The sequence below is a fragment of the Epargyreus clarus genome, unplaced genomic scaffold (assembly GCF_041222505.1).
Source record: "Epargyreus clarus isolate Ecla_fem2 unplaced genomic scaffold, WU_Ecla_fem_2.2 ptg000033l, whole genome shotgun sequence".
Classification (NCBI taxonomy): domain Eukaryota; kingdom Metazoa; phylum Arthropoda; class Insecta; order Lepidoptera; family Hesperiidae; genus Epargyreus; species Epargyreus clarus.
The window spans coordinates 5728936-5744266 of NW_027332238.1; the positions used below are offsets into that span (position 1 = coordinate 5728936).

The 15331-nt window shown below is 34.9% G+C and overlaps 1 protein-coding gene across 3 annotated transcripts in view; it reads left to right on the plus strand.

Annotated features, from left to right (window-relative positions):
* Positions 1-10210: 10210 nt before the first annotated feature.
* Positions 10211-15331, plus strand: part of sosie (oogenesis-related protein sosie) — a 31042-nt gene continuing 25921 nt past the window's right edge. Inside the window, exon 1 of one of the 3 annotated variants that reach the window (XM_073090907.1) lies at positions 10211-10245. The gene's annotated coding sequence lies outside the window, so the exon portion shown is untranslated. The remainder of the gene's footprint in view (positions 10246-15331) is intronic. The other 2 variants (XM_073090909.1, XM_073090910.1) reach the window with 2 other exon arrangements.

Sequence of the window (15331 nt, forward strand, 5' to 3'; positions counted from 1 at the left end):
ACACCCTGCAAACCGGAACACAGCAGCACCTAACACTGCTGTTATTACGTAGAAATAGGTGTGGCGGTGGTGCCGCCGGAGTCGAACCACAAAGGGTCTACCACCTTCATATGTTGTTGTTATAACTGAAACAGGTGTGACGGTGGTGCCGCTAGTCGTATCACAGGTACCTTTTAAATTGTTAGCAGTAGCCATTGAGTAGCTAGCCTTAAAGAAATGTAAGAACTTGCAGTTTCAAGCTGAAATAGACTTCAGTCCAAGAAAATAAGGTTGAAAGTTAGACCGAATGGGTTATAGTTTTATTTTTTAGTGTAAAATACAATTATTCGTGTTATGGCAAAGGTCAAATCATTAAGGCGCATAAAGGAACCATTTTCTGTATATTGAGAACTAAAAGAAATACTAAGTACTTCATCATCAACCCATTACTGTCCCACTGCTGGGCTGTCTCCTCTCAGAATGAGAAGGATTAGGCCATAGTCCACCGCGCTGGACAAGTGCGTATTGGTAGACTTCACATACCTTTGAGATATTTTTTGAATCTCTCAGATGTGCAGGTTTCCTCATGATGTCTTCCTCACCGTTTAAGCAAGTGATAATTAATTTCTAATGCACGTAACTTTGAAAAATCAGAGGTGCGTGCCTGGGATTTGAATCTTAGACCCCTCGATCGAGAGGCTGAGTTTCTTAACCACGAGACTATCACTGCTTATTAAGATATACTTCCTAGACTAGAATAGGGCTACGGTCTCCCCTGCCTGTCGTAAGGCGACTAAAAGGAGGCTTCCGGGGTTGCGGGCGGCCAGAGTGGGAGCTCGAACCGTCCAGTAAGCGACCCCGGGAAGAACGGCGGTATGTGTGGTGTAGTCCGCGCCAAACTGCTAGTCCGCTCTGGAGTTGTTGCGAGCAGGTGTAGTCATACAATTTGCTATGGCGACGCGATTCATTTCTATATTCAGAGCGGACTAGCAGTTTTACGTGGGCTGTAACGTTGTAAACACCAGTTGTAATGCTCCCCTCAGGGCAGAGCTCAACAGGGGCATCGCGCTTAACATGTGCTCCAAAATTTTCAATATTTTATCCAAAATCAAATTCAAATATAGTTATATTCAAATATGTATTCCAAATTGATTTTTGACGTGACAACGTCTTAAATTAGGTTGCGGCTGGGAGTCACTTATGAAAAAGTGTAACGCCCGGTAACGTTACGATGAGTCACCGAACGAGAGAGAGGCCCGCCGAATGCCTTGCGTCTCTCTCCCACTCAACTATGATCGGTCTGCCGCGCGCGCAGCACTAGAGAATTAGGCGCATTGAATCGGCGCATGCTTGTGTCTCTGTCTTTGTCTTTCTCGAACGTTCTTGGCGTTGGAAAAACAAGAAAGCGTCACAATACAAGTTCACACGTGTGGTTAAAGTATCGTCAGCTGTGTCTGTAGTGAAAATATGGAGTGCTTAGATTCGTCATTTATCATTTACAACAACTACAACAATAAAGGTAAATAATTGTACACTGATATTTCATTATCGTAAACTATGATTGATTGATTAATTGTTAGATTGACACAAAAGTTGAGAAACTGAGTTTATAGGTTATGTCATACTATTGATAAATGTTGATAGTGTTAAGTAAATTATTAGTTTAAAATTAATTAATTAATTAATTATTTTCTTTTGAAAAATGCAACCGTGTCATCAGTATTTTCTTATGACGTTGTCACGTTCAACTATCGTTAGTAAACCGACTTTACAGACAACCGATTTTTTTTTCGAACATTAACAAAATACGACCGCTTTGGAAAGTGGTTCGTTTTGGAGAGGAAGTGGCGAAAGAAACTCCGTATGTGCGCAATTTAAAATCTTTTAAAAGTATGTACTCTTTTTATAAAATTTTATGAGATGAATTGCTTAATAGCTTGTTTGTACGGGATGATGTGTTCGCCCAGCGAAATCCCCCTTTGAATTAAAAATAAATAAATAAATAATAAATAAAATTTTCAATAGCATTAAATAGCCTTAAAAAATGAACCTAAAATAAAGATTCGATCGTTCAACAAGGCCTTAACAGAAGGTCGCGTCAGCCATATTGAAAAGGTAAACAAAATGGCGCCTGACATAAGCAAATTCGAAAGCGCTTCGTTGTTATTAAAGACAAATATTAACTTTGCTTTAGGTCTTTTTTATAATAAAGAAGTAAAAAACATGCAGTCCACTTGATGGTAAGCTACTGTCGTATGGACATCTGTAATCAACCCCAGATTAGATTAGAGTTCTACCTGAGGCTGGTCACAGATGCGCCGCTACCCCTGAGGACTAAGCTGGAACGCCTCGGAAAAGTATGTCTCCTCACACCCTTCAAAGCGGATCATGGATACAGACTACAGATGGGTAGTTACCGCTGAGGAATACCGTTCGCAATTAATTACCTATCCAATATTTATCTACCAAAGATTTAAACTTCACAATGACTAAGTAGTATGAAAACATTGTCAAATATGGATATTTTGTAGGCAAAGGATTGAATAGATTAATTAATAACGGGGTAAGTCGAAACGCCTCGGATAAGTTGTCCCTACCACACTTCAAACCAGAACACAGCAGCGCTACACTGCTGTTATATTTATTTATTTATTGAACACCAACATAATGAACATTTATACAGTTAAGGTACAACAAAACACATAAGGGGCTAGCTTAATGCCACTATAATTATAGGTGTAGACTACAAGCAAGTTAATGAAAAAAAAAACATAAAATTGAATTGAAGAAGCACAATAATGTCTATACAGTTACAATGAAGTGTCACAATCGTAATGCAATGTAGTAGTACACTTGATCTTCTTAAGATTAGTAGAGAAGATGTCAAAATTTGAGGTCCTGGAGACAGTATTGTATTCTTTAATGATTCTGTTAATAGGCGCATGCTGTCCGAGATTTGATTTATGGGAGTTATAACGAAATAGGCGTGACAGTGGTGCCGGAGTCAAACTTTAAAGGGTCCTACCACCTTCAGTTGCTATTTCAGTAATCAGTATTTATTAGAAGAAAGAAAGAAAGAAATAACTTTATTACGTAATGCATTGTACACACACATATCAACAACAAATTATCTAAATTACTTACAAAATAGTGGGATATAGGTAAATAGAAAACTTAAGATACATAAAATGGCAACACAAACGAACAAAAATATAAATTGAAGGTGGTAGAACCCTTTGTGGTTCGACTCCGGCGGCACCACCGCCACACCTATTTCTACCTAATAACAGCAGTGTTAGGCGCTGCTGTGTTCCGGTTTGAAGGGTGTGGTAAGGGAGACAGACTTTTCCGAGGCGTTCCAGCTTAGTCCTCAGGGGCAGCGGCGCATCTGTGGCCGACCATAGGCCGACCATAGGACCATAGGGAATATCTAATCCTATCTGGGGTTGATTAAAGATGTCCATGGGCGGCAGTAGCCACTTACCATAAGGTGGACTGTATGCTCGTCTACTACTCCTATATTATAAAAAAAAAAATAAAAAAAACAAAAACAAAAATATAACACAAGTGTAACAAATATAACTGTATTACATAATACAGTCTTATAACAGATTCGAGCGTACAACGAGGCCTTAACAGAAGGTCGCGTTAGCTATATTGAAAAGGTAAACAAAATGGCCCCTGACATAAGCAAATTCGAAAGCGCTTCGTTGTTATTAAAGACAAATATTAACTTTGCTTTAGGTCTTTTATAATATCATCATCAACTCATTACTGTCCTACTGGGCACGGGTCGTCTCAGAATGAGAAGGATTAGGCCATGGTCCACCGCGCTGGCCAATGCGTATTGGTAGACTTCACATACCTTTGAAAACTTTTTTATTTTCTCAGGTATGCAGATTTCCTCACTATATTTTCCTTCACCGTTTAAACAAGTGATAATTAATTTCTAATACGAACACATAGATACGCATACTAACAAACTTCTTTTTTTTAGATAAATGTAAAGCAAGATACTGGAGCTAATGCTTTATTAATTATATGTAAAAAATTATGGCATTTAAAAAAAAATGAAAAAGAGAATAATTATTTTTAAAATAAAAAAAAGACAAACCCACTGAGTTTCTTACCGGATCTTCTCAGTAGAGGTCGCGTTCCGATCCGGTAGTAGTTTAAGAAAATATTGTAACTGACAATTTGTAAGTGACGCCGTTGGCCTATACAAAATAAATATATTTCATTTCACTACTTTTTATAATATAGAAGTATCAGACTAGCATGCAGCCCATCTGATGGTACGGCCGCCCATAGTCATCTGTAATGAACCCCAGATTAGATTACAACCTAAATTCAGTCAGAGATCGACTAACGCCTCGGATAAGTATGTCTTCTACCACACCCTTCAAACAACAACACAGCAGCGCTTAACATTGCTGTTATAACAGAAATATGTAGTTCCGGGACCAGAATAGGGCTACGGTATCCTATGCCTGTCGTAAGAGGCGACTAAAAGGGGGCTTCCAGGGTTGCGGACGGCAAGAGTGGGAGCTCGAACCGCCCGGACAGCGACCCCGGGAAGGACGGCGGTATGTGTGGTCGCATACCGTCGTGCACACTAGACGGTGTGGTGAGCATCAAGCTCAGCTCAAGCTTGAGCTCCTGCCTCTTCTTGAGTCGCCTCTTACGACAGGCAGAGGATACCGTAGCCCTATTCTGGTCCCGGAACTACAGGGACAGGCTTAATGGACGAGGGAAGGTCCAACTCGAGTAAGGAGTGACTATCGCATAAGGACTTTTGTTACGGACTCTTTAATAAACTGGTTCTACGTGACGTAAAAGTAATTACATTGATTTTGAAAAGATAATTTGTTTAGTATAATATAAAGTAAATACGAGCCTGCTCTTTCCTGGCAGGGACGCCATGTAATGTTCTAGCAGGTTCTTATATATTGAGAGGCGTGTTGATAGGATGAAGGCTTTATTGTAACTAACTTATTAAGTAATAAGCTTAACCTAACTTATATAATACAAGGCTCAGCTCTACACCACACTGTATACACATACGTTCTCCGTCTTAGGGACGGTTGTGCTGCCACTCTTGCCACCCGCAACCCCGGAAGCCCCTTTTAGTCTCCTCTTACGACAGGCTGGGGATACCGTAGCCCTATTCTGGTCCCGGAACTACAGGGACATGCATTTCGAATTCTAGAACTTCATATAGAGATCCAATTTTAAATTACTAAACTACTCTTTCACTGCATGCAGTATTACGATTTTAGTTTCCACTACATTTTCCTACTTGACTTTAGTTTTACATTTTCACTGGCATTTTCTTGTTCTGGACACCTTGCGTGTTAGTAATTACATAGACACACTAGCTAAGGATACAGTCAAAACAAGGCGGCTTAAGAACTTATGAAAGAAATTTTATTAGAAAAAAATAAACAGGTAAAATTTTCAAGATTGAGCCTCAGCCCATAGATTAGTAAAGATACTTCGCCGCCTTGAAATTGAATGAAGCCACAAACGGCTTATTAGTAAGTTCTTTTTTTTAATTCTTGGCAAATAAAAACATTTTTAGAGAAAATTTACGAATAAATAACTAATACTACGTAATATTACGTAATAAATAAATAATTACTTCAAATATTTTAGGGACATTTTAGCACGGAGACGTGGCAAAACTTTTTTACACAACTATTTCAATTCTCAAAACTGGGTACATTTTCTTGTTAGGAGTGAGTAATCTTTACTACTCTATGCCTGAGCCTAAAAGTTTTTTTTATAATATAAGATTAGCAGATGAGCATGCAACTACATGATGGTAAGTAGCTACTGCCGCCCATGGGCATTTGTAATCAACCGCAGATAGGATTAGATTAAAACCTGAGGTCGACCACAAATGCGCCCCTGAGGACCAAGCTGTAATGCCTCGGAAAAGTATGTCTCCCTCACCACAGCCTTCAAACCAGAACACAGCAGCGCTTATCACTGTTATTAGGCAAAAATAGGTGTGGCGGTGGTGCCGGAGTCAAACCATAAAGAGTTCTACCTTCTTTGTATAGGTAAATGTCTATTCCTTACCACTCAAACCAGAGCACACTGCTGTTATAACAGAAATAGTTGCTATACTCATTGTTCTTATCTACAATATGTTGCAATTTTCCTGAATAAAGTATCTTTTCTTTCTTCTTTATTTCTTTCTTTCTTTCAATAATGATGCTTTCGGAGTCGAATCACGAAAGTTCTATCTTAAATTTAATTTTACACAAAATCTTTAATTTGAACGTAGCTTTAAGATAGATAAGTACTGCGTAGCATTGGAGGTCAAAGAAAAGTAGTTAAAGAAACAAGGTACATAGAGCATATAAGGTTTATACATAAAAGGTTTTCGCAAACTTATCTACAACCCTTTGAAGGTAGAAAGACTGATTCATCATTTTGCTCCGTTTGTGGAATCATTCATTCCAACCTGTGTTACCGGAACGAGTCCAAACGCCAAAAGATTTTGTATAATAAGTATACTTAAGGTGGGAGCATATAATTCAATTTGAAGGTGGTAGAGCCCTTTGTGGTTCGACTCCGGCGGCACCACCGCCACACCTATTTCTACCTAATAACAGCAGTGTTAGGCGCTGCTGTGTTCCGGTTTGAAGGGTGTGGTAAGGGAGAGAGACTTTTTCGAGGCGTTCCAGCTTAGTCCTCACGGGTAGCGGCGCATCTGTGGCCGACTTCAGGTAGGAATATCTAATCCTGTTTGGAGTTGATTACAGATGTCCATGGGCGGCAGTAGCTTACCATCAGGTGGAGTGCATGCTCGTCTGCTACTCCTATATTATAAAAAAAAATGTATCAGAACTATAGTGTCAGTAACGTAACATTAAATGACTAAATTGACAAAATGACGTTTTATGTTTTATCTTTCTTTTTTGCGAACTTTTTTGAGGCAGACAAAAACACGAGCACTTACTTACTGTTACGTTTACTCAGTCTACTAAAGCAAACGGAACAGAATAATGGATTGAGTAAACGTACGTAAAATTGTGGGATGTTTTGAAAACTCATGGTGAGGGTACAGGCGATAATGTTGTGTGATTTATTATTTGTTGCATGTAGTAGACGTATTAAATTATTCGATGTATTTACAGGAGCGACACAGTCACTAAGTGACAAAACTCCTTTACGAAATAAAGATTTAAAAAAGCCCTCTGTGGTTCGATTCCGGCGGCACCACCGCCACACCTATTTCTGTTATAACAGCAGTGTAGCGCTGCTGTGTTCTGGAATAAAATGTGGTGTCGGAGACATACTTTTTTGAGGCGTTTCATCTTAGTCCTCAGAGATAGCGGCGCATTCGGGTTCAGATTAGGGCTACGATATCCTCTGCCTGTCGTAAGAAGCGACTAAAAGAGGGCTTCTGGGGACGCGGGTGGCAAGAGTGGGAGTTCGAACCGCCCCTCAGCGACCCCGGGAAGGACGACGGTATATGTGGTCGCATACCGTCGTACGCACCAGATGGTGTGGCGAGCGTCAAGCTCGCCTGAGCAGAGCCCGACGGGGCAACGCGCTAAGAGGGCTCCGGTTGCGTTCCTCTGGAGATCCCGGAGTCCTCTACGCAGCGCCGAGAACAGCCATCGGGATGGGTTTAAATGCGGTAATATCCCACATAACCCCGCGTCGCTCCCACGGCACCGGGTACCTTTTGAAGGTTTCCCCCTCGTCAACAAAAAAGGTCTGTATTGCAGAAAGCGTCTTTTCCTGTTACCAGGCAACCAAATATTGAAGTTTTTTTCAGTTATTTTTATGAATTTAGTGGTTAATTTAAATCAAATTAAGTAAATACTAATAGTTATTTTACTTATTCAAAAGCATTTCTAATTGACCCTTCATTAATATAGAGTTACTGTGTCTTGGGGTAGTTCTGAATAACTTGACATTACACGAGAAATCTTGAACACGCTCTTTCACCCCTGTGGCCTGTTTATGGGGGTGGAGGGTGGCGTTATTAAAGGTATGTAGTCGGACCGTCCGGATCACGTGATTCTTTTTTGTAATATAGTGTTAGCAATATATTCAAATTAATTATAGTACATAATTTTTAAATTAATTATTATGTGTTATATTCATGTATTATGTGTTATTTTTATAATAATAAGTCCAGTTTATATAGTCACTGGCTGTATGGGTTATACGATTGTATGCATTAGAATAAAAAAAAAGAAAAGAACGCGCTTGGCGCGATACTTGTATTTTACGCGGGAATAATAAAAGTTGTAAATTGGACACGTAGATTAGTAAAGATTACACAATCCTAACAAGAAAATGTACCCAGTTTTGAGAATTGAAATAGTTGCGTAAAAAAGTTTTGCCACGTCTCCGTGCTAAAATGTTTCTAAAATTATTTGAAATCATTATTTATTTATTACGTCAATTACGCAGTATTAGTTATTTATTCGTAAATTTTCTCTAAAAATGTTTTTATTTGTCAAGAATTAAAAAACAGAACTTACTAATAAGCCGTTTGTGGCTTCATTCAATTTCAAGGCGGTGAAGTATCTTTACTAATCTATGGCGGGAATAATAAAACTTGTAAATTGAACAAAGAAAGTAGTTTATGTTATTAATAGGAATAACAAACGAACTTACAGTCCACTTAATGATAAGCGGTTACTTGCGACATAGACATCTGTAATCAACCTCAGACAAGATTCCACCACTAAAGATTGCCACTAAAGATTACCACTGAAGACTAAGTTTTAACGCCTTAAGTAATTATTACACAGATCTTATTGTACAATTATTATTATATTATTAAGACTCCATACTTACCATCAGGTGGACTGCATGCTTAAACGTGTTAGAATCCTTTGTGGTTCAACTCCGGCACACCACACCTATTTCTGTTATAACAGCAGTGTAGCGCTGCTGTGTTCTGGTTTGTGTGGTAAGAGAGACATACTTTTCCGAGGCGTTCCAGCTTAGTCCTCAGGGGTAGCGGCGCATCTGTGGCCGACCTCGGGTAGGAATATCTAATCCTATCTGGTTGATTACAGATGTCCATACGGCAGTAGCTTACCGTCAGGTGGACTGCATGCTCGTCTGCTACTTCTATTTTATAAAAAGTCCTTCACATAAAACATGGTTACCTTACATGTTAATTCGAACCCCAATTTAATAGCAATATACAGGGTGTTCTAATAATATATACCGTTTACGTCATACCATCGTCATTCAAGTTATATTTAGATTTAAAAGAACTAATTATAAATGCAAGCGCAATAAATAACATTAGATGTTTATTTTAATTTATATTTATTTTTTATTAAAAGCGCAGTAGTGCTTTTAATTTTTCAAATCAAATCAGTTTATCTGTAAATAAGGTAGTGTTAGTTGTTACACATTCTAGTTCTTGAGTTATGTGCGTATTAAAAATTTATTATCACTTGCTAAACGGTGAAGGAAAACATCGTGAGGAAACCTGCATACCTGAGAGATTTATAAAAAAAATCTCGAAGGTATGTGAAGTCTACTAATACGCACTTGGCCAGCGCGGTGGACTATGGCTTAATCCTTCTCATTCTGAGAGGAGACCCGTGCCCAGCAGTGGGACAGTAATGGGTTGATGATGATGACACATTCTTGTTACATAGTCGCTTATTCTGCCACTGGCTTACAAATATACGTGTCATCTAAAACTATTATTATAACTATAATTTTGAGAAAATATTGTGTTGATACTATTGTAGAACTAAATTGGAACGCTTCATTTAATATTTGATTTTTATTATTAAGCATGGTAGTGCTTATTTCTATAAAAAGTATTGTGTTGCGCCTCTTAAGAACTAAATTGGAACGCCTTATATATTAGCTGAGAAAAATGAACGCTACTTAAGCTGAATAAAAGTATAAAAACATTAATTTGATATATTTAAAAATAATTATATCCTAATCAAATATAAAAAATAAAGTCATTTATTTGTAAATCATTTATCATTTACTAAAAAATATAAAACTATATCAATGGCATTTTTAATCTACTTATTACTCACTTAAAATTAACTGATTACTAAACCCCAAATACATATAAAAAACAACATAACAATTACTAAAAACCATTTACTAAAACAAACTCATTTATTTAAAAACCATTTATTAAAACAAAAAACTAAAAAACAACGCCTCTTAATTCAGAGCACCCTGTATACCAAGACGTATGCCTTGAGTTCCGTAGTGCCGCGCAGCCCCTCAACAAGACTACACGTAACCGTAACTAGCCCTTCTAACCCACCGTCGTGATAAACCATAACTAAAACCGAACTAAATAACTGATACAGCTCTAAAAGGAACAGATAAAATTGATTCTAAAGCTCACGCTGTCACGCTTACGCTTATAGTGGGTGTTGTTTTTTTGTGATTTTACTGTTTTTTGTGTTTTTTATTGTTTATAGTTTTAATAATAAAATTGTTTCTTTGATCCATATTTAAGTCGGTTTGTCAATTTTGCAGTCGTATATGAAAGATATAAAAATACATCGTATATTTAGTGATTTCCTGAAACAACACATTTTTTGTCTGTTAAATCAGTTACTACTTTTTATTAAAAAAACAGTGCATTGAAAATAGTTTAAAAAATGTATACTATTTAAGTGGCTATTAATTTTTTATCTTGTCTATTTGTCTGTCTATCATAAATATCGATTTATTTTTTATATATTTATTTCGGTAGTGATACCCTTGTGGCATAAATAACGATTTTATAATCTAAATTTCCGGATTTACTCACGTATCATTTTAAAACATTAGGCGTATTAATATCACTGGCTTGTTTTTGTGACGAAATAAATCAACGAAAAAATTAACAAATCTGAAACTTTTTGAAAAAACATTTTCAAAGGTTATTAAAGTCTACTAAGGCCTGTACTAGTATGGTGGTCTAGCCAAAACGATCTCTCGTATTCTGAAATCCAAGCCTAAGTGTTATTTCTATATAAAATACCAAAATTGTACCGTATTTTAACAAATAAAGAGTATTCTAGTCATTCTAAATGTTCTCAAAGTTGTGTGAACTCTACCCATTTGACCAGCTGAAACCTAAACCCTTCACACTGAAATTTGTGCAACAGTGTAAAAGAAATAACTTCAGCCTTTTCAGTTCTGATTACAATTCGAAGCCGGATGTCGCGAAGGCCGTTTATTTAAAGAAATTGTCGAACCAAAGATTTATAAAACGTAACATAGCGCAAACAATAGTGAAATTAGAAAAGAAATTGAAATACTAATTACTTAAAAGTTAGATAGCGCTAGATACGCCATATAACAAGAATAGATTATTGATGTTTCTAATAAATAATTGAAATGATTACTTAAAAGGTAGATAGCGCTCAAATCAAGAATAGATTACAGATATGTAATTCATGTATTACGATGAATATTAAATTAGTCGCAATTGGTAGACAGACAAATGGACGAATCAATTAAAATTGCCATATAAAGGTTAAATAATTGTAATATAAGTCTAAATAAAATGATTGAGCATGATTTTTTGTGATGTTGATTTTATTATTGACTGAAAATGTAGTCAAATCAAATCAATTATTTCAAAGATGAGTCTATACAGGAAATCAGAAAAACCGGCTTTAAATTTGTGTTAAAATCTTAAATAAAGTCAAAAGGGCTTAGAAATTTTGGTTTTAGAAACAAAATACTCTTGAAATTTATTTTTTATTGTTCATTTATCTTATGTCAGGATATCGATATTTAAGATATGATATTTTACATAGTTTAATATGTATGTATATTTAAATAAATCACAGTATTACACGCAATGCTCGCTTTGCTATCACAGTTTTTCATATCATAAACTAAATAACACCTTTTAAATGCTTTTAACAATGATATTATATTAGTCTAGATATCTAGAAAAAAGAAAACGAAGGCTTTGTTTGTTCATAAAGTAACACAGGTTGCGTAACTGTACTAAATTAATTGAAAATTAGACACTAATTCTGAGAAAAGCCTTTTTTTAGTCTATATTTTTTTCTACCTGACTATCTAGACATTATGATATCTTTGTTTTCTATTATGTCTTAGAAGCTTTATTCTACTAAGAACGTTATATTAAAAATGTGTGTTTTAGATATGCCTTTGTATAGGACATACATTATTTCGTGTTGGTAGAAATATGTCAAATTCTTTTACAATTACATCGTATGTCATAAACTACTTTCCATAACTTTTAATAAAAAAAAATCCTAATTTTGTTTTAACTTAAGAAATAACGTTGTGTAATAATGCACTTGGCATGCACTCCATCAAGAACTTTATGAATTTTGCAGATGCAAACTGTACTTAACTGTTTTTTTTTATATACAGGTGATACATTAAGCAAAAACTTTTTGGTTAGAACATTAACGGTAGTAAATAGGCAATAGTACCATTACTTTGGTTTTAGAAATTCCGCAGTTATTTATCAGAATCATTAATTGTAGATAACATTCCATTAATTCTTTAAAAATCATTAGGATCATACTTAAAGAAATTATAAAATAGTACCGTAAACCTATGTTATATTAGGACGCCTTAGCTCCACACTACATATTAATCCTCATACTTCTTGGTATAATCCTATAAGTAGTTAATCCTTTGGTTTTTTTTTATGGAGTAAAATAAGCATTTAATAGAATAAAGCTTCTATATAATTTTAACTAAATGTAGTATTCCTTCTATCAATGTGAGGCCTATCAACAACATTTCATATGATTGTCCTTTTTAAAGAACACATGCCATTTCAATATAAATATTATTATTAAATGTCAAACGTTTTTAATAAATTGTTGATAACCTCTCAAATGGGAGCGTCTATATTAAAACAAAGAATATCAACTTTTTATTCTATTTATGTTTATCATGACAAAACATATTATGATATCATTATTATAAATAAACAATTAAATTGACACATTAAGATATTTAATCTTTATCTTAAAATAAACATTTTTTATCCATATTAATTATACATATTTTAGCGTAAACTTTTTAAAATGTTATTAAAACGAATAATACAGATTAAGAATAATTTGTTGAAATCGAAATATCCTTTGTATATGTCCATTACATAATAATATAGAGTACAAAGGAGACGTAAGGAAAAACGCCGCCATTTTGTAGGTACTCCACTTTTATTCAAATAAGTTTCTTTGTCCTAGAAAACCAAGTTAATATTTTTTGAATATCGAGTGTACTTTTAAAATACAAATCCTCCTGTATATAAGCGCTCCCATTTTTAATCTGTCGAATATAATTATTATCTTTCAAACATTATATTTAAGATTCTATAACGCGCTAAAAATGCAAAAATATATTCATTATTACGTTATTTATCACGAATTTAAATTCGTTTTCCAATCGCTACACAAATCAAATGTCGAAAAAACAATCTGCCATTTTCATAAATAAATACCTAATTGTTTTCTGAACAAAAGAATTTTATATGCTCTTTTTTATTACACAGGGGACAAGTCTAACAAAATTTCAAAAAAATATATATGGTATACTCCGCGCCCAATTTCTAGTCCGCTCTGAAGTTGTTCCGAGCAGGTGTAGTCATACAATTTGCTATGACGCGATTCATTTCTATATTCAGAGCGGACTAGCAAATTTACAGTTGTGAAATCGCCACAGATAAAAAAATTATATCATTTTTTAAATTCCAAAATAATATTTTTGACACAAACCAAGTACTATGCAACGAAATATTTTATTTTTTCTTTCTTTCTTCTTTTTCTTTCTTTCTTAATCGGTTTTCGTATATTTCTTAAATAACATCTCGAAATTTCCCTCAAAATTACTTTACAAATATATACATATAGTTTACACATAGGTTTATTGTAAGTACTACGCCTTATAATTATAGTCTCATTATATTTAAGCTTATCTCAACCAACGCAATGCAGAAATTGAGACCTTTATGGCGAGGTCACATTAGTATTCCATGTTTAATAAAACATACTTAGTAATATTCAGACTATCTAACGCCGTTATTAATAACCAATCTATCCATTTAGCCTACTAAAGATCGAAATTTGGCATTTTCTAAGAAACAGTATTCCTTATTTAATATAATTATAGTTTAAAAACTAAAAACCTCACTAAAATCGTTCAAGGAAAATCGTTAATACTGATTTCTGACGATCCTGATGAGGAGAATGGGATAAAATTATTAAAATCGTGTATTGTAATCGGCTCTTCATAAGTGTTCAAAATTTTAAATTAATCGGACCGTTCAAAGTGGGTAAAAATCGAGTTCAAAGATTCCGTTACATACATACAGGTCAAGCTAATAAAAGCGTGGTAAATTATCCTTAACTTAATTCAAATCAAATCAATATTTTTTATTCGAAACAGGTTCTTTACAGAGCACTTTTTGAATGTCAATACAACTACCACCACTTCACAAGGTGTTTCGTTATGGAGAAGAAGAATTATAATCGGACTCTATCTAAAGTCCATTATTAATAAACAATTTACTTATCCTTTCCTACCAAAGATCGATACAACTTCTAGTAAACAGAAAATGTCAAATATTAATCTATAACAGGCGAAATGATGGGGATTGGATATTGATAACGTAGAACGAAATTCACGAAAAAATATAATCGAACTGTCGTATGTATAAAAGTAATATAGTTATTCCGCGCCAAACTGCTAGTCCGCTCTGAAGTTGTCGCGAGCGGGTGTAGTCATACAATTTGCTATGGCGACGCGATTCATTTCTATATTCAGAGCGGACTAGCATTTTACGCGGACTATAATTTATTACTGTCCATCCTTGAATGTACATTAGTAAAATTCAGAACATTACAAGCATTTTTAGTAAAGGAAACGTATAGATAATATATATTATTTAAACAAAAAAATGCGCATTGATATTTTTTATAGTGTTTTATACACCTGACTTCTTGCCTTTCAGGCAAAATTTATTTACTTTCTTCATTGTGATTTGTTTTATTAGGTACAAACGCGTAATATGTCCATAGACAAGTAATTGGATTTTTTTTTCTCATAAATTTCCCCAATTTACCCGCGAATCTAACTTTTTTGGTACAATAAGACCTTCTGTCATAGATTAGTAAAGATACTTCGCCGCCTTGGAATTGAATGAAGCCACAAACAGCTTATTAGTAAGTTCTATTTTTGAATTCTTGACAAATAAAAACATTTTTAGAGAAAATTTACGAATAAATAACTAATACTGCGTAATTTACATAATAAATAAATAATTATTTCAAATATTTTAGGGACATTTTAGCACGGAGACGTGGCACAACTTTTTTACGCAACTATTTCAATTCTC